Raw genomic sequence first — 25,435 nt, 5'->3', positions numbered from 1 at the left:
CTGAGGGATGTTGGTTTACATTCTTAAAAAGAAGAGTGAGAATATCATGCCTACATTTCTGCTAGTTTAATGTTGGAAAGCAGGCTGTGGGAAGGAGTACCTTATGATGGGATGTAAGAAATATCTAAGATTAGAAAGAGCTCTTTGGTCTTCCAGCATACACTTTTACTTGTTTTAGCATTATGCCACATAGTCTCTCCAACAAACTGATTAAACTTCACTTTAAACTACAAACATTTTTTTCCCCTTATTATTCTAAAAACATAAAGCAAGGACACAGAAGAGAGAAACAACACAAGTGAATGAGATACAACCACGGCAAACAAATAATGTGTACAATTAAAAAAAATCAATATATATATACATAAAAATATGAACATTTGCAATAGATTTGGACCCATAGCCAAGTCTCCATACACATGTATACACACATATATGTATATACATGCATATATATATATACACACACACATAAAGACACACACAGAGTATACACACAGTGGTAATGTGGAGCTATCCTTTTCTACTGTCTGAAACAACCTGAATGCAGGAAGCAACCTGGTTTGCATCCCATATCCTACTTCTCAAATATAACCCATACGTCTGTTTTCTGGCTATGCTCTGCTACCATTCATCTTAAAAAAAAAAAAAAAAAAAGTATTGGTTACATAAATTTGTACCTTTCCTCATCTAGGTATGAATATAGGTCCTGTGCTCTACTATGTTCATTTGCCTGAAGCTCAGTTGTCTTTTACTGTTGCTACATGGTATGTTGCTACATGCTAGAGGTTGCTCTGTCTTTCTCTTTCTCTTACCGTTGTCATCATTCTTTTATTTCTTTTTTCTACCCAGTTCTTCTCTTCCACATAGGTTCTTGGGCAATGTTAAGGAATAATGCAATTTTTGCAGCCATTTACATTTAATTTTTCATTGTTTCCAGTCAATTACCACTAATATATTTTCCTACTCTCTGTCTTTAAAAAGAGTAAGATGTCTCCCTCTCTTTCTTCCTCTTGCCTTTTCTCTTTTACAGGCTCAAATGCAAATTCCCCTCCTTCTTTGGATTTGCCAGCTGTTACTGTTTGGCTTTTTAAGGCTTTTGCCTAGATCAGGCCTGACACTTCTAACTGACAGTAGTAAACAAAATCAGTAAATATTTCTCATGCCTTCAGCAATAATGCTTCTGCCTGTTTCTGTGACATAAAGAAACCCTGTAATACAGTGTCTAACCTTTAAGCTACAACCAAACTGAGCATGATCAAAGTCACTTTGGAGAGAGAGGACTTGCTGCTACTTCCTCAAGGGCAAAGCCCTGACACCTGCAGTTCAGAAATTACTGGGCTAATTAATCAAGACTGTCTGCATAAGCATGGCCACCAGTGTTTTGGCAGTGAGAATATACAAAAATAATAAAAAATAAACAAAAAAAACCACCCAAGAAACTGTTACAGCACTGCATGCTGGCTGGTAAGCCATTCATAGCAGCCACATGGGAAGTAGAGGTAACTCTTCCTCCACTAGCTTGGATGAGGATTTTTTTACTGACCGGCCTTGTTCTCTGGGTGTATACTAAACAGAAAACTCAGATCTGATAATCTCTGTAAACATAAAAATCCAAAGCTTAACTTAACATCAGAGTTTTACTGATTTTATTAAGCTCTGGTACAAGATTATTTATATTTGTAGCAGTCTATTAGAATCATAGAATCATTTAGGTTGGAAAAGACCCTTAAGATCATCTAGTCCAACTGTTAACCTAACACTACCAATCTATTCTTACAGCTTACTTTTTCTGCATTATACACAAACTATACAAAAATAAAACCCACCAAACCATGTTCTTCTCTTCTTGCTGTACTTGTAAGATATAAGCCTGGCAACTGTTAGGTAATTTTGTTCCTTGCCTTGCAGTAAATTATAGCCTCCTCCTGCTGTTGAGTTGCCTGGTCCCTGCAGTGTGGATGGTGGTTCTATGTTTGCTATTATAATGTACAATGTAGGGAAGCATTGACAGAAATCTTAGGAAATGCAATTTCTTTTTCAACAAAGTTTATGGCATTTATTAGTGTGGCTGAAAACAGACAGAAATGGGATTTTGCCAGTGTTGGAACGACTGATGTAGGAAATCTCTGAGATGCCAACAATAACAAAAATTCCAATTTACAGCAAACACACATGAGGAGATAGGCTGGGATTCTGGGCCACTTCAAAAATGTGATTGTTACATCCTATTGGAAGAACTATTCATTCACTGGCCAGTAACTTCACTCTTTCTTTACAACAGCCACAAGGCAGTATCATACACATGTTCGCACAAGCAACCCTGGAAAGATAATGCAGCAGCAAGATCAGGTTATTTCCCATGACATTGCCATTAGTCAGCAGAAGTAAAAGATTTAGCCTTAAGTTTTTCTTTTCATTAGAAGGAACATGGACCTTTCCCAAAACATGAAAAACAGCTTTCCTATGTATGTATTGTTTCCTACTAATTGTGAACTTAGTAAAACATCTATATGTAATATTATCTAAACACATATTTTTGAAAGTAAACCCAATGTGAGACAAAGGATATGATGGTTTTAAAGTATCTCTGAAAGAAAGGTCTGGGAGATTTCTGTTGGCACACTACTGTAAACACTCGTAGTTCAATTACTATGATAAAATTTGCATGTGCACACAGAACAATTCACTTAAATGAGGTTAAGTTTACTTTAAATACATTTAAGTATTTAGAAGAGAGCTGTACTGGAAGGTTTTCTTTTCTTCATTCCCCCAAACTAGCCCTGATGTAAGTCTTATGAGTCAAAACAGTAGCTAGAATATACTACAGGCTGATATATTTGTTTTCTCAGTGTGACACATCACAGCAGCTGAAATAGTGGATTAAATAAAGCTGAACTTCTAAGCCACATCATTATTAAAATGAAGTGGTTAAAGAAGCTGATGAAGTGTGAAAGATTATTTTTACCATAGAATAGTATCATGGAATGGTTTGGGTTGGAAGGGACCTTTAAAGGTCATCTAGTCCAACCCCCCTGCAATGAGCAGGAACATCTTCAACTAGATCAGGTTGCTCAGAGCCCTGTTCAACGTGACCTTGAACGTTTCCAGGAATGTGGAATCTACCACCTCTCTGAGCAACCTGTTTCAGTATTTCACCACCCTTATTGTAAAAAATTTCTTGCTTATATCTGGTCTGAATCTGCTTTAGTTTAAAACCATTTAGTTTAAATGGTTTTAGTTTAAAACCTTTAGTTTTAAACCATTTAGTTTAAATGGTTTAAAACCATTTAGTTTAAAACCAGTTTAGTTTAAAACCTTTAGTTTAAAACCATTACCCCTTGTCCTGTCGCAACAGGCCCTACTAAAATGTCTGTCCCCATCTTTCTCATAAGGCCCCTTTAAGTCTTGAAAGGCTGCAATAAGTTCTCCCTGGAGCCTCCTCTTCTCCAGGCTAAACAACCCCAACTCTCTGTTTTTCCTCATAGGAGAGGGGTTGCATCCTGCTGATCATTTTCGTGGCCCTCCTCTGGACTCGCTTCAACAGGTCCATGTTTTTCTTCTGCTGGGGACCCCAGAGCTGGACGCAGTACTCCAGGTGGGGTCTCACCAGCACAGAGCAGAGGGGCAGAATCACCTCTCTTGACCTGCTGGCCACGCTTCTTTTGATGCAGCCCAGGATACGGTTGGCCTTCTGGGCTGGGAGCGCACATTGTCAGCTCATGTCCAGCTTTTCATCCACCAATAGCCCCAAGTCCTTCTCTGCAGGGCTGTTATCAATCCCTTCATCCCCCAGCCTGTATTGATACTGAGAATTGTGCCAACCCAGGTGCAGGACCTTGCACTTGGCCTTGTTTAACTTCATGAGGCTCACATGGGCCCCCTTCTAAAGCTTGTCCAGGTCCCTCTGGATGGCATCCCGTCCCTCAAGAGTATCAACTGCACCACTCAGCTTGGTGTCACTCAGCTTGGTTTTCTTCAGGCAAACAAATGTGATAGCCATTGTTTATCACTGTATATGGTATACAAATGTCTTCCTTTTCAATATATTGTATACATTTTACTAACCTTTCATCAAAGCGTCGTGGTCTAGTTTAAGTGTGTTATTTTGGCAGACTTTCTAAGTTTCTGTCTGGTTTCATTCCCCCCCCCCAGTTTATAATTGCCGTGGTTTGGTTTTCTTCCCCTTTGTTGGGTATTTTCTTGTGAAGTTTTCATCATGTCTACAAGGTCACTATGGCAGATGACCTAATTTGCATCTTCTCCCAACTAAATATTTTATTATAATCCTTTCTAATCACAGCAGAAGTCAAAGAAAGGAAACTGAAAAATGAGTAGATTGAAACTGCAAACCCTTGAACTAAACTCTCAATATCATCAATGGAAAGAAGAATTACTCTGTCATTTCTACACCTGCTTTCATCTGCTCTCTGGGGTTCTTCCTGCTGTGAACACCCTAAAGGCTATTTCTCCTCTGAGTATGTAGATCTCTTTTTAAGCTGCCATCTTAAACACTTAACGTTCTGTGCACTTGAGTGCACTTTTCATTTGCTTTTTGCTGCAGCTATAAATAATGTTAAGAGAATGTCTGTCTAGATGCCTTATCCACACATATGCAATGGGATCAGCAGGTTTTACAAAACATTTATCAACATAACATTTGGAGTTTTCACTCTGCTTTCCTTTGGAAAAACAAGTGCTGCTACAAATGCTTTTCTCTAGACAAAGTGGTATTCAATTATTCAAATTACTTTAGGCTATAATAGTTGTACTAAGCATTGTTCATTTTATTAAATTAATGTTGAATGCTATTAACATCTTAAATAGAGATATTGTAATTCACTGCTTAGACAAAGATTTGTGAGTAAATATAACAAAATAAACAAGCAGATATGGCTAATTTATTAAAAACAAGTAAAAATATACATAGCTTGCTAAACTGATGAAGTTTTACTTGAAGCTAAATAATTCTGTTGTAGTCCAGACTACACATTGTATAATGTAATCAGATGTTAATGATTAGCATATTTTAAAAAAAGAAAAAGAGCCTTGCTATTGTTTCTATTAGTTTCAAAACCATAAAATGTAAAAATGCAGAACCTGTTGCTTGCTATGGAGCAACCGAACACAGAATCATTTGCAAGACCCTTTCAGAACAAGCATTTTCTGTAGGGGAAAGGGGACGGAATCAGTTCACAATGTACATATACTGCAAGCAGAAGAAAAGAAATCTGAAAATTAAGTCAGAAATCCTTGGTTCTATATCCTGCCTGAAATGGAATTGCTATGTACCTAAAATCACATCCCTCCTACCTCTGGAGATACCATACACTATTTTGCAAAATTCAAACGATAAGCATGTTTTTCAATACTGACGTTCAAATAAGGTTATGAAAAACCCCATCTTAAAGCAAATAATGCATTCCCTAAGTTACTTTAACTTATCGAGGTACAAGATTTTACCATCTTTACTCAGATGGTGGTACCTGATGCCTAAGGACACACCTTCTGAAGTCAACCAATCTCTGCTGAGTCTCTGTAACAGACCCAAAAAACGTAACAGTTTTAATCAAATGTACTGCACAGTGGAATATTTGCAGATGTTTCTGTAATCCAAAATAAAACCAGTCTGTGGTTTGAAAGGGGCTTTCAAAAAATGCCTCCCACAGATTACCTTCATTTACACAATAAAGTAATATCTCCTTCTGGCAGGAACCAAGCTTTTTTGGAGTCTCAGTATTGCTACTTGACTGTTTTGCAAAGAATACAAGACCTGAACAAGCAATGAGATTTCCATTTTCCCAAAAGATGACATTCTCACCAGCATAAAGAAAAGTGAAGATCAATAATACTGAATATATAAGAAAATAGCTGACACTGCCTCCTCTTCCTAAAGGAATAAATGGACATCATATTTTCAGGTTTTTTTCTCCAGACTTCAGTCCATCAAACAGAGATGTACAGCCTTCAATATCTAACCTTTTAAATAACAATAACACATATATTTAAATATATATTTAAATATATATTTTAAAATTGCAACAGCCTAAGTTGAAAACGTTCTAAAATACAGAAGAGCTGAATAGCAAAAATCATGTTGTAAAGTATTCTTTCTTTCTATTACACTGATGTTAATGGTAAAAATCTTTTAATAATGCTTTCAATAATGCTTTTATTCAAATAGTATAGCTTTGACCTCAGTAATAATCCAATAAGAAATTTCAGTTAATCATCCTAGCTATACTTTTCATGTGGTTTAAAGTATAGGGACACTAGTTCTACCCATACTTAAAAAAGAATAATATTCTGTACTCATTCAAATACTGTAGTCGGTTTCCATCATTTTTCTTTTATTTAAGGTTTTTAAAACTACCTATTGATTATTTCACTTGACCAGGATCGTTAAGTAGATTTAATATCTATATTTATTTCAAATTATACATTCATGTGTAGCTGATAAGAAAAATGTGATTCAAGATCAAGTATCTAGAACAGATTATCCTGGAATTGTTTGCTGTTTTTATCAATGGACACAACAGTATTGTGAAATACTGTGAATAAATGAGAGTGATAAAAGTCTCTACCATAAGAAGCAACAGAGGAACAGACTCTAATGAAGCAAACCAGTGGTGACATTCTGCAAATGTATCCTATCCATGTGAGCAAGTTCCTCTGCAGTAATCTAATGATACAGATATGCATTATAGGATCTGATTATAAAACAGTTTTTCAACAGAAAAAAAAAAAATCTGGGGAACCAATGAATCTCACTTTTATTTATTAACTCTATGACAATTTGAGTACAAACAGCTATGTTAATTTTATGTAATAATTCATCTTCTGTTAGATGATAATATATTTACTTCTTTTTTGTCTTATTTAAAATTCCCATGTAAGAATTTTAAAAAGAAATTTAAAAAATCTTTGTTAATCCCATATGCAATAAACCAAAAAAGTTTGTTTTATCTTCATGGAAGACTTCTATGCAGATAAGAGAAATATTATTTCTCAAAATGAGGCTGCTTTAGAAGATGACTGATAATAGCATATCCTCTCAATCACTGGCACTAAAGTTGCAGATATATGAAATTTTAGCCTGGGAAGTCTGCCCTCAGTAAACACATTTAATGCATGGACATGGTCTTCTGTATGCTTACACTCATAGCCATCTGCTAGGAGGGCACTGTTCCCATTCACAAGTTGATTGGAAATTTTCCTTAGAGTATTCATGGCAAACAACAGGAACAATAAGCCAAGTCTTTCCCCTTCTACCAGAATCCCTTTTTTTGCTGTTTATAAACCACTGACACAAATACTTCAGTTAGCACACTGGGAAAGTATGTTTCAGAAAGCAACATATGAAAAGTAGAAAAACATGTAATGAGAAATAAAAGTCCTGCTACCAGTAAGTTTTGTTGTAGTGAGCACTGTAGGGAATAACAATAACTGCTTTTGGTGAGATGAGATATAAATAAGAAAGTATCAATATGATAAGGGCACTCTCCATAAGTAAAATCCTATGGCAGAAAATAGCATTAGAAAATAAACTTTATTCTGGAGACAAGGGATATTCTCCAGAGAAAACAGCTGAGTATCAGTGCTTCCATAAATGAATATGCTATTATGAATTCCTTCATATCTCTGCAATTAACCTGAGATCAGCAAGCAGATTCCCAAACATTTTAGAAATGCAGTGTCTCAAACTGAGTAAATTAAAACTGAGGGAACCAAAATAAACAGGAATCTGGTTGTGAACTTTTTGGTTACAATGTCCATGAACTAACAGGTCTGAATTCACTACTGAAGTTACATGGAGGGAAGTTATGGTTTCAGTGAGTATAGGGTAAAAAATGAAGTTTGAGGTAGAGCAATGTACCTTTCTTCCTTATATACAAAATTTCTATTTTCATCAAGGTGGACTATTTAATTCTGTAAGAGTATGTTGTTGACAAAAATCCTGAACTATTTCCACTGCTTCTGCCTTGGCATCTTCCAGACAAAAACAGGCCATGAACTGAATTAGTGTAACAGTGATTAACTTATGAGAGGGAAAAACTGAGTCTTCTCTTTTTGGAAATAATACAAAGATAGGTTAAACTGCCTCTTGATAATGAACGTGTACATAACTGAGGGAAAACTAAATTATAAGGGCATAATGTTGGCTAGGAAAAAACATTAATAAACCCACTAAAATGGTTTTGGGGGAATCTGCTCTCCAAGCATTATCTGCTGACACACCATTTTCATTACCTAAAAATTCAAACTGCTGTTCAATACAGTTCCTACTTCATTGCATTTTATATTCAAAAGCCAAGCCAAGCAACTTAATTCTCAGAGCGTTGAGGAAGAAAGCATTACTAATGTTAATACTGTGACAGCTTACATAAATCACTTTCTGCTTCTGGGAGTCAAAAAAAGGGTCTCGTCAATGCTGGAGCACATTGGTATTTACTAAATGACTCTACACCACATAGCACTTTGTGAAGTGAACTACATCCATACAAATGGAAAACAAAAGGCTATCATTCTGATTTAGTACAGCTTTACTCTGGTTTGCTTTGGAATAAATGTCCAAACAAGAGTAAGTTAGTATAGATCCCAGTCTTTACAATTTATGTTTGCATTTTGGCTAGTAGCAAAAATAGAAGCAGGTAGAAGCATTTCATACAGAGCAAGGACATGCAAGCAGGGTGGGCTGCTTGCCTTACACGGTTTACAGAGGAAAAACTAAAAGGACCACTGACTTTACGTGGTAATCTTTTAAAAATAATATATGATAAATAATGTCAGAGCCAAGTACTCACATTTGTGACTACCTCAAATCCTACTGCTCAGGGTCAACATATTACCATAGAGTCTCTCTTAAAGCATAGTACTAAGAACAAGGAAAAACAGCAATTCTAACATACATTTGGGAAAAACTAAGTATAGAGGATTAATGAAAATATACTATGTTTGAAATTAGGTCACAGCCTTAAAGCTGTTTGTTGCCTTCAAAAGGCAACCTCTGCAGAGAAAAAGAACCTGGACTCTGAAGAAAAGCAGATATCCAATGAGTTGTCCAAGAGGACTCTGGTTAGGAAATCTTCACACACAAGGGCTTGTACATGCAACCTGGATTGAGTCTCTCTCTTAGTAAATCTCATCTTGTTTAAAAATATTTTGCATGAGGTATACACCTGTAACTAAAAAGCATGTCAACATAATTAAATAATCCTGGTACTTCTGTCCATTTTTTCTCTGTCCCATAACTAAAAGCTCACTTTCTGAGAACCAGAGTGCTTCATATTCAAAATCAGAAAAGTACACTAGACATATGTCGTAATTACTGTCCAGAGAGCAAAGGCAGATTATTTCTTCAAATCTGCAGCCAATATTTAAACATTGGATTCTGCCAATTTACTTTATGAAAGCAGAACATCTTTAATACATATATGTACATGACTAAATATTAATTATTTTCTTTTCCCAATGTTTAGACAAGGTTAAGCACATATCACAGTAAGTATTCTGAAACAATCTCTCAAAACTATTTTCAGCAATTTCATAACTAGGTACAATTTAGGAGTCCATCAAGGGATACTTAATTGTTTTTAAATAATGAGTTAATCAAAGTCTGCACATAATTAATAATGAACAAAATCTGCAATTAGTCCACTGTCTCCCATTAGTCTGCACTGTCCTGATATTTATCATCTGTTTATGCAAAAATAATGTGGAAAACCTTAGAAAGGTACAGAATTTTACAATGATTCCTTGTGCTATGTACTCCTTTAGAAGCAATAAACATTGCAAAAAGATCCAGAAGTCTCGTTCTCTCACTCTTTCTGCTCAACTCTGACAAAGAAGTAGGAAAATATTAAAATAAAATCAAAGCACAGTTTAGTCAATTAACTAAGCAGATCTCTCAGACCTAGTTGCACAGAAAAAAAGTGGAAGCCACCCCTTTTATTTTTAAGATATTATGGTGGTAATGGGATACTGCCCATTCAATAGTAGGTCAGTGATTTGAGCAGTCAGTTAAAATGAGAGCAACCTGGTTCAGTTCCATGCTTCTCCTCTGACTCCTCCTGATGTCCCAAGAGACCCACCCCTGGATCAGCAGTTGCACCTTATGCAGTGAGGGAAAATCGTGGCCCATCTTTGCCTGAAATTCTGTTAAATTCTGCCCAGAACACAAAGACTCACAGGGCCAGAGAGCATGAAAGAGTGAGGATGAAATGAAAAATATACTGACTTATACTCTGGGGTAATAAACTGAATTTCATCTTTCTGTAAATTTTTCAAAAAACTTGTTTCCCAGGTTATTAAGGGAAAGTGGGAGCAAAAGGGACAGTCATTCCTTAGAAATTTTAAAAAACTACAGTAACAGATTTTGTACCTTATTCACCTTCTTTACCACTCTGTTTTTCTAACTGCTGTAATTTCTCTGATTGTTGAAATTTGCACAGTCCTTGTGTGGACTCCTGGGGCACACAAAAAGGATAGACTTATTTTAACCAGATTTCAGACACGCTTACCTGATATTTGTACACACACAAAAAAAAACCCCAAAATGCCACATGCCACAAAAAGTGCAGAAAACCCCCTGATATTCCTCTTCTCTTGAATATGCATTCTAACAGGAGCGTACAATTTTTAATCTCACAGAAAAAAAACCCAGAAATCTGCCTGCTGCCCTCTTACTGAACGGACACTATAGTTATCATCTTTTAATAAACACACAGACTCCTGTTAATCCATTTCTAACAACCGTTTAAAAATATAGAGGATTCTTCACAGTCCTGTAGGAATACACAGTTCTAGACAGATTTTTTTGTCAGTAAAAACATAAGGAATATTTTAAATAATCAAAGGCAAACTTCATCTGAAATGCATTGTTCTACCACTCCCAACACACGTTACAAATCAATATTCATTCTATGTGTTTTTCCTGGCACATCCTCTGCCCAGTGTTCAAACAATTTTTAATGAATCCTGTGCTCTATACTTATTCACTATGGCTTTCTTAGTATTTCCAGAAAGGACCACAAGAAAGAAAATTGCAGCAGACAAAAATATAAGGTGTTTTAGGATAAGTTACTTTCAGAAAAGTAATTTCAATTATTACTAACAGTCTGTGCCAATGCTGCTCTGTAGGCTTCTGTCATGGTTTAACCCCAGTCAGCAACTAAGCACCACACAGCTGCTCACTCACTCCTCCTGCAGCGGGATGGGGGAGAGAATCGGAATAGTAAAAGTGAGAAAACTCATGGGTTGAGATAAAGACAGTTTAATAGGGAAAGCAAAAGCCACACAGGCAAGAAAAGCAAAGCAAGGAATTCATTCACTACTTCCCATGGGCAGGCAGGTGTTCAGCCATCTCCAGGAAAGCAGGGCTCCATCACGTGTAATGGTTACATGGAAAGACAAACTCCCTAACTCCGAATGTCCCCCCCTTCCTTCTTCTTCCCCCAGCTTTTTATTGCTGAGCATGCTGTCATACGATATGGAATATCCCTTTGGTCAGTTGGAGTCAGCTGTCCTGGCTGTGCCCCCTCCCAACTTGTGCACCTGGCAGAGCATGGGAAGCTGAAAAGTCCTTGACTACTATAAACATTAATTGGCAACAACTAAAACATCAGTGTGTTATCAACATTATTCCCATACTAAATTCAAAATGCAGCACTGTATTAGCTACTAGGAAGAAGATTAACTCTATCCCAGCCAAAACCAGGACAGTTTCAAAGAGTACTTGTAAGAGGAAAGACAACATTTTTCCCACTGTCAGCGACTGCAGTTGTGCATGAATTAGCTGATATGAACCACCGTAGAGATGAAAACAGCATTTATACTGGGAGTACAAAGAAAATGAGATGATCTGTTACCTACATTAGTTGAATTATATTTTCATCGGCCTCACTGAATATTAATCACCCACACAGTTTGTCTTCACATTGCAACCAAAATCTTCTCCAGTTCTCATAGCATGTCTACCTCAAATCCCTTTCCTTTTACATCTATTTAGAATTGTATAACCTGAATCAAGATGTTTAATTCTAAACACACGAGTCATTCCAAAGGAAAAAGGAATGATATGACAACACTAGGAGTATACTGTAGTATTTATCACTGTAATTTACCATTAAAACAATCCTTTCATATTAGATTTCTACAGGAAAACTTAAACTCCAAGCATAAAAGTGTCTTCCTAAATACAAAGCTTTTATTTTTTCTGCTTAATTAAAAAAAGCAAACAACACTAAACAAACAAGCCAACCCTTAATCTAAACAGCTTGTCCTTAGTGGTCAAATATAATGTTTGCAATACCTGAAGGGTGCACCTTACAACTGGGAAATTCGATGGTGTTTACATTTTTTTTAGTAATTTACAAATAGTGAAATAAAATTTCACTATGCAATTTTTTATTTCTATAGGTTTATAACTGGTAGAAATTCGTATCTTTTTCAGTCCTTTTATAAAATGGTTGTTATTTGGCAAAATCTGAAATTGTACTTAATTATTTCTCAGCATGATTCTTAGGAAAGTGGTAAAACTTCTTAGACTGCAAGCATAAGAGATGCTACCTACCACTCCTGCAGAAGAGACGATATCCAAAAAGCAGAGCATTGGCCCAGATGCTGAACAGAAACTATGTTCTGTTAAGACCACTTCTTTTAATAGACTGAAAAAGAGGTTAGCTGGATGTATTTCTTCAAAGTTGAAATACATTTCTATAAGCCACTTTTCTTCATAAGCTCATTTGCTGATTGTATTTTGTAAAATCAACTGATCAGGTTGGGAAAGTACCCGGATCTTCCAGAGTATCATCAGAAAGTAACATAACAGAAAATCTCCTCTGCCTGCACCACTTTAAAGCTAACTGGTTTTCCAGTCTAGGAATTAATTGCCTTCTATCACTGTTATATTTAAATGATGTATACTTATGCTTTCCTAATCTTTAATCACAAATTATTCAATTAAGTCTTAGCACATCATGTTTCTTTAAAGCTCCTACATTTTTAAAGATGCATATTCATTTCTAGACATATGCCTCTTCACCTTATTTGTTTTTTCAGATATAACAAGGTGCCAGTTTCTAATCTAGCTCTCTGTTATGCTCCTGTAACAAATTTAATTGAAACCCCATATTACAAATGCTTCCACCTATTCACAATTCACACATGTATTTTTTTTAGTGCATCTTGAATTTTAGACTTTACTTTTTTTCAGGATGCAGCAGAGCTGCTGGGCTACACCCTAGTTCATGTCAGTACATCTTAGGGAATCTTAAACTGTCCTGAATCAGGAGATGAGCATTCCCTGCCACAGCGAAGTCTTCTTATACCATAAAACCACTATAGCTGTGCCTCAACCAACTCATCCTTCCTGTTCAGGGGAGGTCCTTCAAAAAAAGATGATAGAACATGTCCTAAAACCTGTACTTAAAACATACTTAAAAACTGTTAAAAAACTGCTGTACTGCTTATCACCTTACTCTGCTGTGCCTGGGAACATTTTGATAACAGCAATGGCCATGCGCCTGGGCTGGCAGATGGCCAGGGCATCGCTGCTGTTTCTGTGCTGCTGTACTGGACAGGCTGGAACTCCAGTGTGAACTCGAGTCAAAAGGACTGTGACCTGTGGATGAGTCCACATGGGAGCAGGACACCCCGAAGCGTCTGTGGCCATGGATAAGTCCATGCCAAAGCAGATACAACTCTAAGCATCTGTGGCTGTGGTTATGTCTGTGCCGCAGCAGATGTACCTCTGAAGGGATTGTGGTCTAAGGATAAGCCCATGCTGGAGAAGGTGCACCTTGAAGCATCTGTGGCTGTGGATAAGTCCATGCTGCAGCAGGTACACTTTGAAGCATCAGTGGCTGTGCATGAGCTCATGCCGAAGCACCTTAAGTGTGTGGCCATGGATAACGCCATGTTGGAGCAGGTTTACTTCTGAAGGTACTGTGGCTGTGGGTAAGGCCACGCTGGAGCAGGTATATCTCTGAAGACATTGTGGCCCATGGAAAAGGCCATGCTGGAACAGGTGCACCTCAAAGCGACTCTGGCTGTGGATAAGTCTGTGCCACAGCAAATATACCGCTGGAGAGACCGTGGCTTATAGATAAGTCTACACTTGGAGCAGGTACTCTCCTAAGGGACTGCAGTCTGTGGATAAGTTCAAGCCAGAGCACGGGTAAGAGGAGGAGTTCATTGCAATGTTAAACCCGATGGTCTGGTCCAAAGGGACCAGGCATGGAAACTGTAATGGAAATAACTTTATTTGATACCTTAAATTGTTGTAACCCAGGATTTGAGTTGCATGTTATGGGAATTACCGTAGCAGGAACCCCTTGTTGCTAGCCAGGCTAGGAGCAAGGGGAGGAGTACACTGCAATGTTAAACCGTATAACCTGGCCCAAAGGGACCAGGGGTGGAGACTGTAATGGATATACCTTTAAATTGTTGTAACCCAGGATCTGAGTTGCATCTTATAGGAATTACTATAGCAGGAACCACCTGAACCAATGGAGGACAAGCCTTACAAGAAGCAGTGCAAATGCAGCAGTGACCCAAACTGAGCTGGCTTTGGTGTCCAACAACTCCATGCAACACACCACCTCTCCTGTCCTGAGTGACCACCACAACAGATGGAGCCCAAAGTCATGGACTGAATGAACTCAGTGGACATTTTGTGGACATTTATGGACATTTTACAGGTATTTCACAGGGGTGGTCCATAGACTAAGGGAATTATATCTGTGTATTATATCAAAGGATGGGAAAGGGAGTGGTGGGTAATGAGAATGTATTGGATAGTGTGGGACCTGAGCATGATGTAAATAGTATGGAATAAGGGATGGAGAATGTGCTGATTTTGGCTAGGATAGAGTTAATTTTCTTTATAGGAGCTAGTATGGGGCTATGTTTTGGATTTGTGCTGAAAACAGTGTTGACAACACAGGGATGTGCGTATACTAAGTAGTGCGTATACTAAATGAAGGACTTTCCAGCTTCGCTCTTCTTTCTTCTTCCCCCAGCTTTCTATGCTGAGCATGACATCATATGGTATGGGATATCCCTTTGGTCAGTTGGGGTCAGCTGTCCCAGCTGTGTCCCCTCCCAGCTTCTTGTGCACCTTCAGCCTACTCGCTGGTGGGGTGATGTGAGAAGCAGAAAAGGCTTTGACTCTGTGTAAGCACTGCTCAGCAATAACTAAAACATCCCCATCTTACCAACACTGTTTCCAGCAAAAATCCAAAGCATAGCCCCATACTAGCTACTATGAAGAAAATTAACTCTATCCCAGCCAAAACCAGCACAAATCTTTTACTTATGGGCAAGCATGTTTTCACTAAAACAGCAAATATTTGTAAGGGATAGATTATTTATTTTTCCTAAAGGCACAGATGATAGGTATTTACTGAGCATGTACAACCCACTCTCAGTTCACTGGACAGTACCAGGTGCACCAAATTCAGTCCTAAATCTAATAACACCAACAGAAATTTTAACACCAACTCTGATAGAAGTAGTTTTGTTCCTTTCATGCCTAGTAATCCAAGGTCCTGAAATCAATTTTTCTTCTTTTCTTCTAAGTAAAAAAAGAAAATATGAACGAAGAATAAAATAGTAGTATCAATGAGATAGTGAAAAACTGTTGTTGAATGTTCAGGGAATTATATTACATAAAAATATAAATGAAAATGAAACTGCTAAGACAATATGAAAACTTACACTGATTACTTAACATTTACTTCATTACTTAATGAATCTACTACTTGCTTAAACATACTTTCAGACTGCATAGCATGCCATAATAAAAGTGATCAAGGTCTGATTTGTTCAGTAACAAAGTATGTGAAAGAAAGTCAGCTAAATCTTATCATAGCAAAGCATGTCTTCTGCTGACATAAAAGGGAGCTGCACAGCTAAAGCTCTTCAAAAGCTTTGAAAATGTACACCACTGTAATAGTCCTCAAAAAGATAATGAATTTGTGAATGTGTCATCTGATGAGTCCTTTATAAATTAATGCCTTTATTCCACCTCTCCGTGTTACACTTTCACCTACTCAATGATATCATGCACAGTGTCATACCACTCAAACAGCAATGTCTTCAGCTGTGGCTCACTGACATCAATCACTCTCTTGCTTTTTTAGGACACCAGATAAAAACCTGGCTTTGTTCCCTATAAGAGCTTTTTTTGCTTTTATGTTAATATGATAAAAGAAAATACAGAAGCAAACCAAAATTATTCAACAGTTAAGTGTTGAAAAAAATTCATTACATTCAATGACTTTGAAAAAACACCTGTATCATTCCCACGCTTAAAATGTTCTTCTCCTCTAACTCAGTAGTACATACCTGACACAATGCACACTGCAGTTACTTAGATGTAGTATCAACAAAAAGACACTCATGATTTATGTTAACTTTATCAGGCTACAAGCAGGTGCATAACTTAATATGTTGCCTTCTTGTATATGCCTGAAGACATGGCACATGTAATCATCTCACCTAACCTTTAGAATTACACAGATGTGCACTCTCATAAAGTAATTTCTGCACTTGTAAATTCCATTAACTTGTTATGAAACCATAAAAAATATTTTAACTTCTAAAGATATATACATTCAGACTTCATTTAAAGGCTTAGTAGGATATAAAATCCCAAACAACCCAAATCAGCAAATTTCTACAGCTACTCTCACCCTGGGTTAGATAGCTCATCTGATAAAAAACCTCATTTTTCTTTCTTTGATTTCTAATACTTGATTACTGTTTTATTTTTCATTGAGTTTAAGCCTAATTTTGCTTTCCAAATTTAGGTTAGATATTTTCTTCTTCTATGAGAGGTCACTGAATTAAATATTTGAATATCACCATCCTTCCCACCAATTCAATCAGTTCAATAAAGATCTATTTTTGTTAGGTTTAAATTAATAAAACAGCATTAAACATGAGGACATAATTCTCACTCTGTTATTTTATATGTTAAACAGTAATGAATGACATGATCAAGTTGAGCTATCAAATTCTAAAATAAAGAATCTTGGCACTTGTTCCCTACAGAGAAATATATCTTTATTTTTGATATTGCTGAGTGGTGAATTTAGATTATCTTATTGGACTGACTCATTAGAAAAGTTTTCCACCACTAAAGCTGTAATTTCTATTTCACCAAATAGCAAATAAATAAGCATTTCTAGTTTTCATGGACTGTGATTCTTTAAGAACAGAAAAATATTTTGTAAACAGATCCAAATACATATTTTTGAGGACAGTTCAAATATTGCAACTCAGACTGAGGTAACTGTCAAATAACTAATTATTTTTTAAATTTTTTTATTGAAAATTATAATAACATTTATATATTCTGGGGGGAAAAAACCAAAAACACTATGTTTTGGTGAGAAGTGACCTAGACCTTGCATCAATTCTCTAATCTCCACCAGCATCATTTTTAAAAGGTTAAGTCTGTTTTCTGAGCAGAATCTGTAAGTACCATTCAAATGTTACAGCTAGCTTCCACTCATTTTGCAGTTTTGCAGGGTTTTTTTTTTCTTATAATTTCCCTACTTCAAATCTTAAACTTCTTGCTTTCCCATCAGCCCAGTTTTCTTCTTTAGGTTTAGAAACAAAGCAAAAGAATAAGAATGAAAAAAAATATTATGCCCAACAACAGGTATAGCAAGACCACAAGAACATCTGCTTTAAATGAGTGGCTTACCATTGTCCTAAAGGAATTAAAAAAACTAAAGTCGATATTCGTATGAAGAACCAAGTATGTAAAATAGTAACACAAATGAGACAATCTGAAAATCAAACAGGTGGATAATAATAGAACCTAGCTGTTCAGGTACCATTTAACTGGATTTACTAACTCTAGCAACTGATTGCCAAATACCATTCCTGACCATCTCTGTCAGGCTAATGGAGCAATATATTTATTACAGATCATCCACTGAATTCTTATTCCTACTTATGCTTCACACTCCAGGAGTAATACAGGTCACTGAACGGCACTCTGATAGATGCTGAACAGACGTACTCAGAAAATGCTCCTTTTTTTGCTAAAGCACTTATAAACACTGACTTAAATGTGTTACAGTCTTTAAAGGAGCACCAGACATTAGAGAAAAATGCTTTTATAGAAAAGAAAGTGAAAATAATGGTGAAGTAATTTTAAAAAATGGTATTTACCTAAGACAACCTCAACACTTCGAGGTGAATGAAAAATATGAAAATATGAGAAGATACTTACTAGTTGATGACGAACCAAGAGCTTAGAAATCTGTTTTCTGTCAGTCTTGCTAGTCTCCACTGAAGATATCAGAAGCCTGACAATTCAGCACCTTTCACTGAAACAGAACAACAAACTTCTGAATATGTTCAGATAATAATGTTTTTCTTGGCATGATATTTAGGTAAACAGACAAGAGCATATGCATTGGACTGTCAATGCAATGGGATATGAAGACATTAAGATATTTATCCTGGCAAATCTGTAAAGTCAGTACTAGAGTAATGTATGAATTTTTATTTTTAAGGAGCTGTTCAAAATTGGAACCCTCATTGGAATAATTAAATGTACAGCAATGGTATTTTCAAGGCTTGTAACTAGCTTGGGAGTAATTTGTGATTTCGTATCTCATGCTAAATTTAGGAAAATGAGCTAATTTGAAAACCTTTTCATTTTACAACAATGATGAACTACTGCCATAGAGAAATAAGGAAGTATTGATTCTGAAATAAACTTTTCAGAACACATTAAAAATATTCTAAACCCAAAAATAATCTAGTCCTGATCTTGCACAAATTTAAAACTAAATTTGTTTTAGAGAATACTTCATTTATAGACATTAATTACTTACCAGCCATTCTCAAATATGCAATATATTGACACAATCTCATGAAATGTTTTGACTTTTCATAGCTGTTGTCACCTAACTAATCTCACCGTTAATGAACCTAATAAACATGAATAAGTCAACTAATAAAAAGTTCAATAAAGATATATTAGACCACTAAGAAACATTTTTTGCATTATTCCTGTAAGCACCCTTTCAGAAAATCCAATGACACACATGCAGATTGCTAATTAATCTGAAACCATAAAAAGAATTTAGGTATACCATGTGACCAAATAAACTCACCTATTTGATATTATCTTTTTACTTGATCAGCTTTACTGTCTATAGATCTATGACACTGGAACAGTATGCCGTATATGGAAGACTAATGAGTTAAAAAAGAGCATACGAGAAAGATTATCACTTAATGTACTGTAAATTCTACCAGTAAAATATAGTTGTATTTGAACTTCATTTACAAAGAAGCTTTGTTAGCTTTCTTAAATGCACTGTTCACTTTAAACTACTCATGAATCATTCCTAATAAGAAACATGAAAACCACAAGTAAGCCTAGACCTCTGTTCCATACTCAGGTGTTTTCTTTTTCCCTACAAGATATCATCTCCCAAGTCAAGCAGCCTTCTTGCTTTTGACAGGAAAGTCCTCAAATATACCTTGAACAAAGTGTTTGGGTCAAGGTATTAGCAGGAGTTGCAGAAATTTCTCCACAATTGTATCATTTTTACTGCTCCCTCTTTGCCTCCTTGTAATATAATTTGTAAGTATCAGACATCTCTAGTCACCCCAGAGAAACTACAAACAGTAACAGGTAGATTTTACTGAAAACAATAACAAAAAAACCAGCACTACAGATGTTGCACAGTTAAGCCAATTACAGATAAAGTGTCAGCTGCCCTAGAACCAGACTGCTGATTCTTAGTTAGCATCTGGGATGTGTCATCAAAGAACTGACTTTTTGCACATAAGGCTGTAATATTCTTCCATATAACAGAAATAGTTTTGTGGAGTGTACCCTTTAAAAATATTATAAGGTTCACAGTCATGTCTGTTCTGTTTTCACATGATTCTTCAGAATCAGGAAATTTCTTCATTGCTAAATTCTCTGGTTTCATCTTTGCTAACTTTTTCTGGGTCACTTCCACTGATCTTACCCTTAACAATTCTCCTGCAGTCACAGAGCAAGAGGATAGATTTGCTTTTAATATCCTACTGGGATAATTGGTCTCTGGCTAGTCTTAGAGAAACTGTCATTGATAGCTTTATGAATTATACTTCCAGTAGGAAAGACAGCAGTGTTGTTCTTTGTATGCATGATCCTGATGCATTTCTTCCTAGTATTAAGGTTCTGGTTATACACTGAAATATGTAGAAGTCTTTATTGTTATTGTTGTTGTTGTCATTATTATTATTGCCATACTAATCCTCAGTTGCTGTTGGCATTGTTAATTCATTCTGTCACCTTTTCTACTTCTGGTTTCAGAGTTTGTTTCCTCTAAGCTACAGGATTCACATTCAGTGGAACACAAAACAATACATTAAGCCATTGTATTTTTTTATTATTTATTTCTGTTGGTGTATTTTCTTAAGACCTCAAATTTGCCCAGGAGTTTTTCTTACTCCTATACACTATTTCTTGGAAATGCAAGATCCAACCTTTCTTCTCTATACAATGTATAATTAATTACCTGATATTAGACTGGTTGTGATCTGTAAGAGCTCAAATTTTTCTGGACTTGCAAGTGTTCACCTCTATGGCATAAAAAATAGGCCAAACATGGATAATAAATTCTGACAAGTATCATAGAGAAAAGCTGTCAGTACATGAGAATTTACAGAGTTTTGGTTGAAAGGGCAAATGGACATTAGTGGTCAGCCACTATCTTCTTTTAGACAGACATTCAGAGCCAGGAAATGTTGTGGGTGAGATTGGCTAAATATAGGTATCTAATGACATCCACATGGGACAGTTGGGTATAAAACTAGATTCTACAGTAGACCTTCTGAAGCAGTCTTCTGGCCATGGGTAAATATCACAGGACATCTAACATGTTATTAAGGCTGCTAAATCCCACTCAACTATGCTGTGATATTTTCAAACTAGATTTGTGTACAGGCAGCTAAAATATGAAAACCTTTCATTAGCATGCATCAGTTGAGATCAGTGCTGAGTATGCTACAAATAGTGAAATGAAATCACTAGAAGAGAATCTGTCCTCTTCAGGGGATGGCTCTAGAAGGTGGAGTATCACCAGACTGTCTAGAGGGGATTCAGAAATGGCAGTGAAATGCTTGAACAGAAGAACTTCCTGAAAAAAAACCCCAGGACATACCAGCATAGCAAGCTTGCTTTCCCAGATTGATCTCCCCTTGGTCACTCAACTGAATAACATGCTTGGCCCTACAGCCAGCTCTGGACTCTGCCTGTCCAACCTCCACACCCTGGCGAAGAATACAGATCTCCAACTTTAGGGTGAGAGTGCCCTTGCCCTTTAGGGAGTATGACACACAACAAGATTATCTTAGATATATCAGAGTTCAGCAAAGTATACAAAACAACTGATGGCCTAAGAGAATGTATGCAATCATAGACTTTGTAACTACTCCCTCTTCATTTGCTTTGAAGTAATACATATTGGAAGATATTTTTGCTCCTGGACTTCTTAATCTTAAAGGGAGTACCTAACTCTGGAGAAGACAGCTTAATTACAGAGAACACACATTCCAGGATTGTTTAACATTATTCACGAGGTAACTGAGATTAATAGTACAGGACACACAATAGACTTTTTTGTTCCGTAAAAAACCTACCAGACTTTCAAAGAAAAAATACCTCCAATCTTACCTCTCACAACTCTCGTCATCTTGCAAACTTACTCATCAAGCAACACAACATGATGTATTCCAAAATTGCTAGTAAGCCAAGGTCAGAAGCAAATGATACTATTTGTGGTAGCAAATTCCATTTCTACCCATAAGCTTTATTTACCTTTAGTGATTTTCACCTCTAACCATGTGGCCCTGCAATGCAGTGCTGCCATTGCTATTAACGTGCCATAACCTCTCCACAGAGGCTGTGAAGTCTCCATCCCTAAAAGTTTTCAAGACCCAAGTCTTGAAGAACAAAGCCCTCAGCCATCTGCTGTCAAACAAGTGCTTTGAGAAACAGATTGGACTACATGACCTCCAAATTCCATTGATATTAATATAAATATAATGTACACATAGACCAGACCACATATTGTCTCTTTTTTTTCCTTATTTCCTTATTAGGGATAATAATAAAAACATAAATGTATTCCTTTTTCTTGTTTTATGAAACATTATGGCTGCATTCTTGATTCCATGAAACTGAATGGGAAAACTCCCAGTGACTTCGATGTAGAGGGTTTTTATCCTTTATGTATTGGACAAAGTCTAGTGGTTACCAAGCACAAGTGGAAGTCAGGAATCATGAGTTTTGATCACATGTGTTCATGTGACTGCCACTGTGATTTTGAGCAAATGCTTCCATATGCACTAAAGTGTGTAAACACAGGCCTACACTGAAGCATGTGGGTGCCTACCATAGGAGGGACTGCTAACATGCTCAGCATAGCTATGGGGTGAACTTAGTTTCAGCAGCAGATGATTCAGAAGTTTAATGTTTAAATATAGGTTCATATTAGGGGATTTGACTAGGAAGCAGAGGTGTCACCTTGTGAGTAATATCACAAAATATTTCAAATGCTTCTGGTCTCAATTCTATATCACATGTGAAACTGAAAAAGTCGGCAAGGACAAAAAAAAAGATAGACAGCTACATGTACTAATGCTTTACTAGGGCTTTCATTTTTACTGTCTCAAAAGTGAGTCATCTATTAAATCAACATTAGAACTCAAATCTCATTTAGAGGTCTTTCTTTCATAGCTGAGAACTGAATAGGTCAGAATATAAGCTTCTCTATCTGCGGGGCCCATGAAGGAATTCTCAGTACCTTTCTAGCATTAACAATTTGTACAAAGCACCTACTGCCATCTTTCAAACCTTCAGTGTTAAAGGTTTACTAAAGCAAAAACTCTCTGTAACAGATTTCTACATTCATTACCTTTTCATTCTCCTTCAAGATAATTCTTTTATGTGGGCAATACTGTCTAGTTGACATCTTAAATAGTGCAGAAATGGTGCAGTGGAGAGTGTTAGACAGCTCAACAATCAGAACAGGACAAAGCAGGAGTGCTCAGGAAGCTTGCTGGAGTATCTGGATTGATTTTTTTTGTTTTGTTTTTAAAAGACTTATAAGAACAGAGAAAGATTACTGAGGGAGAGAAAAAGTGACCCTAAAAATGGAGAAAATGGCAAAAGTTGGAGCAGAAGCTGCCTACGTCTCCAATGTATACATTCTGCTTCAGTGGATACCTGATGAAAATTATTTAGGAATGGAATTGAACCTGATTGAGCCTACATACCAGATATGATTACATCAATCTTATCATGAGAGTATTTCAGATGGGGATCTGAGAACTGAGGAGAAGAGAGGAAAGAATTGTCCCTAAAAGGTGGGGAAAAAAAATCCAACACAGGACAAGGATGATATCCAAGAAACTGTAAAAGAACAGCCCATATGATCATTTAGACACACTCAAGGGAGATCTCCTCAGATTCACAGCAGCTCCAGAAAAAGCAAGTCCTGTTTAAAAAGTAGCAATGGGACAATCTACACAATCCCAAGCAATGGGACAATAAATCCAGACAGCAGAAGGGGATGTGCTCTACTAGGAATGTGTAAAAATAATTAAAAAAAAATAAAAAAAGGTCTAGGACTCCTATAAATTGTAAGTGTATTAAGCAGGGAAAAATTAATAAAAGACTACCTTAAGCTGGAATATAAGCACAATAAAATGGTACAACCAACAACAGTATATTAATATTTGTTATACTGTGATAGCATAATCACAAAACGTACAAGCATTTTGCATAAGTGACTAATGTGACCAACAAAGGGAAATCAGAGATAAGTGTGTGAGCCAGCCAAGTGACAGAATTTGCAAGGTAAAGAACTAAGAAGCAGCTAAGAACAAGAGTGCAAATAGGCAAGACATCCTGCCAAACACTTATGAGGAATGACTGGCAAAACCAAAACCAAGATAAGCAGCACAAGGAGCAGCTGAGATCTCCTTTGGAGGGGGGACATGACAAGTAGCATAAAAACATCAGGCGTAAAGAGGAAAGAAGGAGAAGACAGACAAGAAGCTGGCTTGAGTTGAGGCTTCTCAAAAACCTCTCAGGCCTGCTCACCTTGAGTAACACCATTAAGCACTGTAGCCATTAGCTCTGTGCTATTCTATATTCACAATTGATTTACCTTATGACTTCTAGAGATTATTTTGTGCCTGCAGCATTAATGATTAATAATACATAAGAACTAACAATTGGCACAAAGACTGTCATCATTGAATGAATTTGGTAAAGTTTTATTTTAAAAATTTTAAACTGTGTTCTAAACACTCTTAGCACAGCAATCTCTATTTACCTAAATGATATATATACACATATATATGTAAATATATTCAGTTAAATAATACAAACAGTTCTGAGTCATAAGAAAATGGATTCTTAAAGGAGCAGAGAAAATTCCTCCACTTTTCCTAACAAAACACAGAAATTAAAGATCAATACACTTACCTAAAGAGGCAGCTAAAATAAATAAAAGGTGAACTTTGGTGGAATTCTAGTTCTTTCTAGAAAAATGAGGCACACAATATAATAAATAAAGTGAAATAGCGTCTTGGGAAGAATACCTAAAATTAATCGACCAACAGAAAGCAATCACCAGAAGAGGTCTTTTCCAGACACAGATTCCACCAGAGGCTGAGACAAGTATGAGTAGTGAGAACATTAAATCAACAAATAAGGATAAAATTTTTCCAGAGTCTGAAATGATCTGAATATCTAGTTTTAATCACTAGAAGCCAAAAGGCAGTGTAACAAGCTTAATGGGAAAAGTAATGGATCTAGAACTGGATTAATTGCCAGGACTGAGGAAGAAAGTACGAATACTGAAAGAAGGGTTTAGGTCACTGGTACACTTAGGAAAAAGTGGTGAAGTGAATCTCTGTAAGAAAAAAGATATTGTCAACAGAAATAACTAAAGGGTTGTTTAAACCAGCAGCTTAGACAAAACACAAGGGGGAAAAAAAGAGGAGGAAAAAAAGCAAGAATAACAATAAAAACCAAGGTGAAATGGTAAATGTTACTACAGCATAGTTTTTGAATCATAAATACCTTAAGGAAAGGAAGAATAAAGGTAAATAATGATTATAAAAATAAGAACAGATCATATGGATATATGGATTATAAGAATAAGAACAGGTCATATGGACAGAAGAGTCCAAGTGAGTCAAAATAACTTCAGAAGAAAAAAAAAAGGGGGGGGGGGGGGGAGACATTTTACAGACAGCTGAATTCTTGAAACCCTCCCTGGCAAACTTTTGCATTGGATCAATGAGTGCTCTCCCCACACCTCCGTCCTCGTAGTGCAGGAGGTAGCACAGCCCCACACAGATGCAGCCACCTGTTCTGGAGGCTGAAACAGCTGTG

Source organism: Mycteria americana, chromosome 2 (assembly GCF_035582795.1).
Source record: "Mycteria americana isolate JAX WOST 10 ecotype Jacksonville Zoo and Gardens chromosome 2, USCA_MyAme_1.0, whole genome shotgun sequence".
NCBI classification, from domain to species: domain Eukaryota; kingdom Metazoa; phylum Chordata; class Aves; order Ciconiiformes; family Ciconiidae; genus Mycteria; species Mycteria americana.
Note: the sequence above shows the minus strand (reverse complement) of the source record.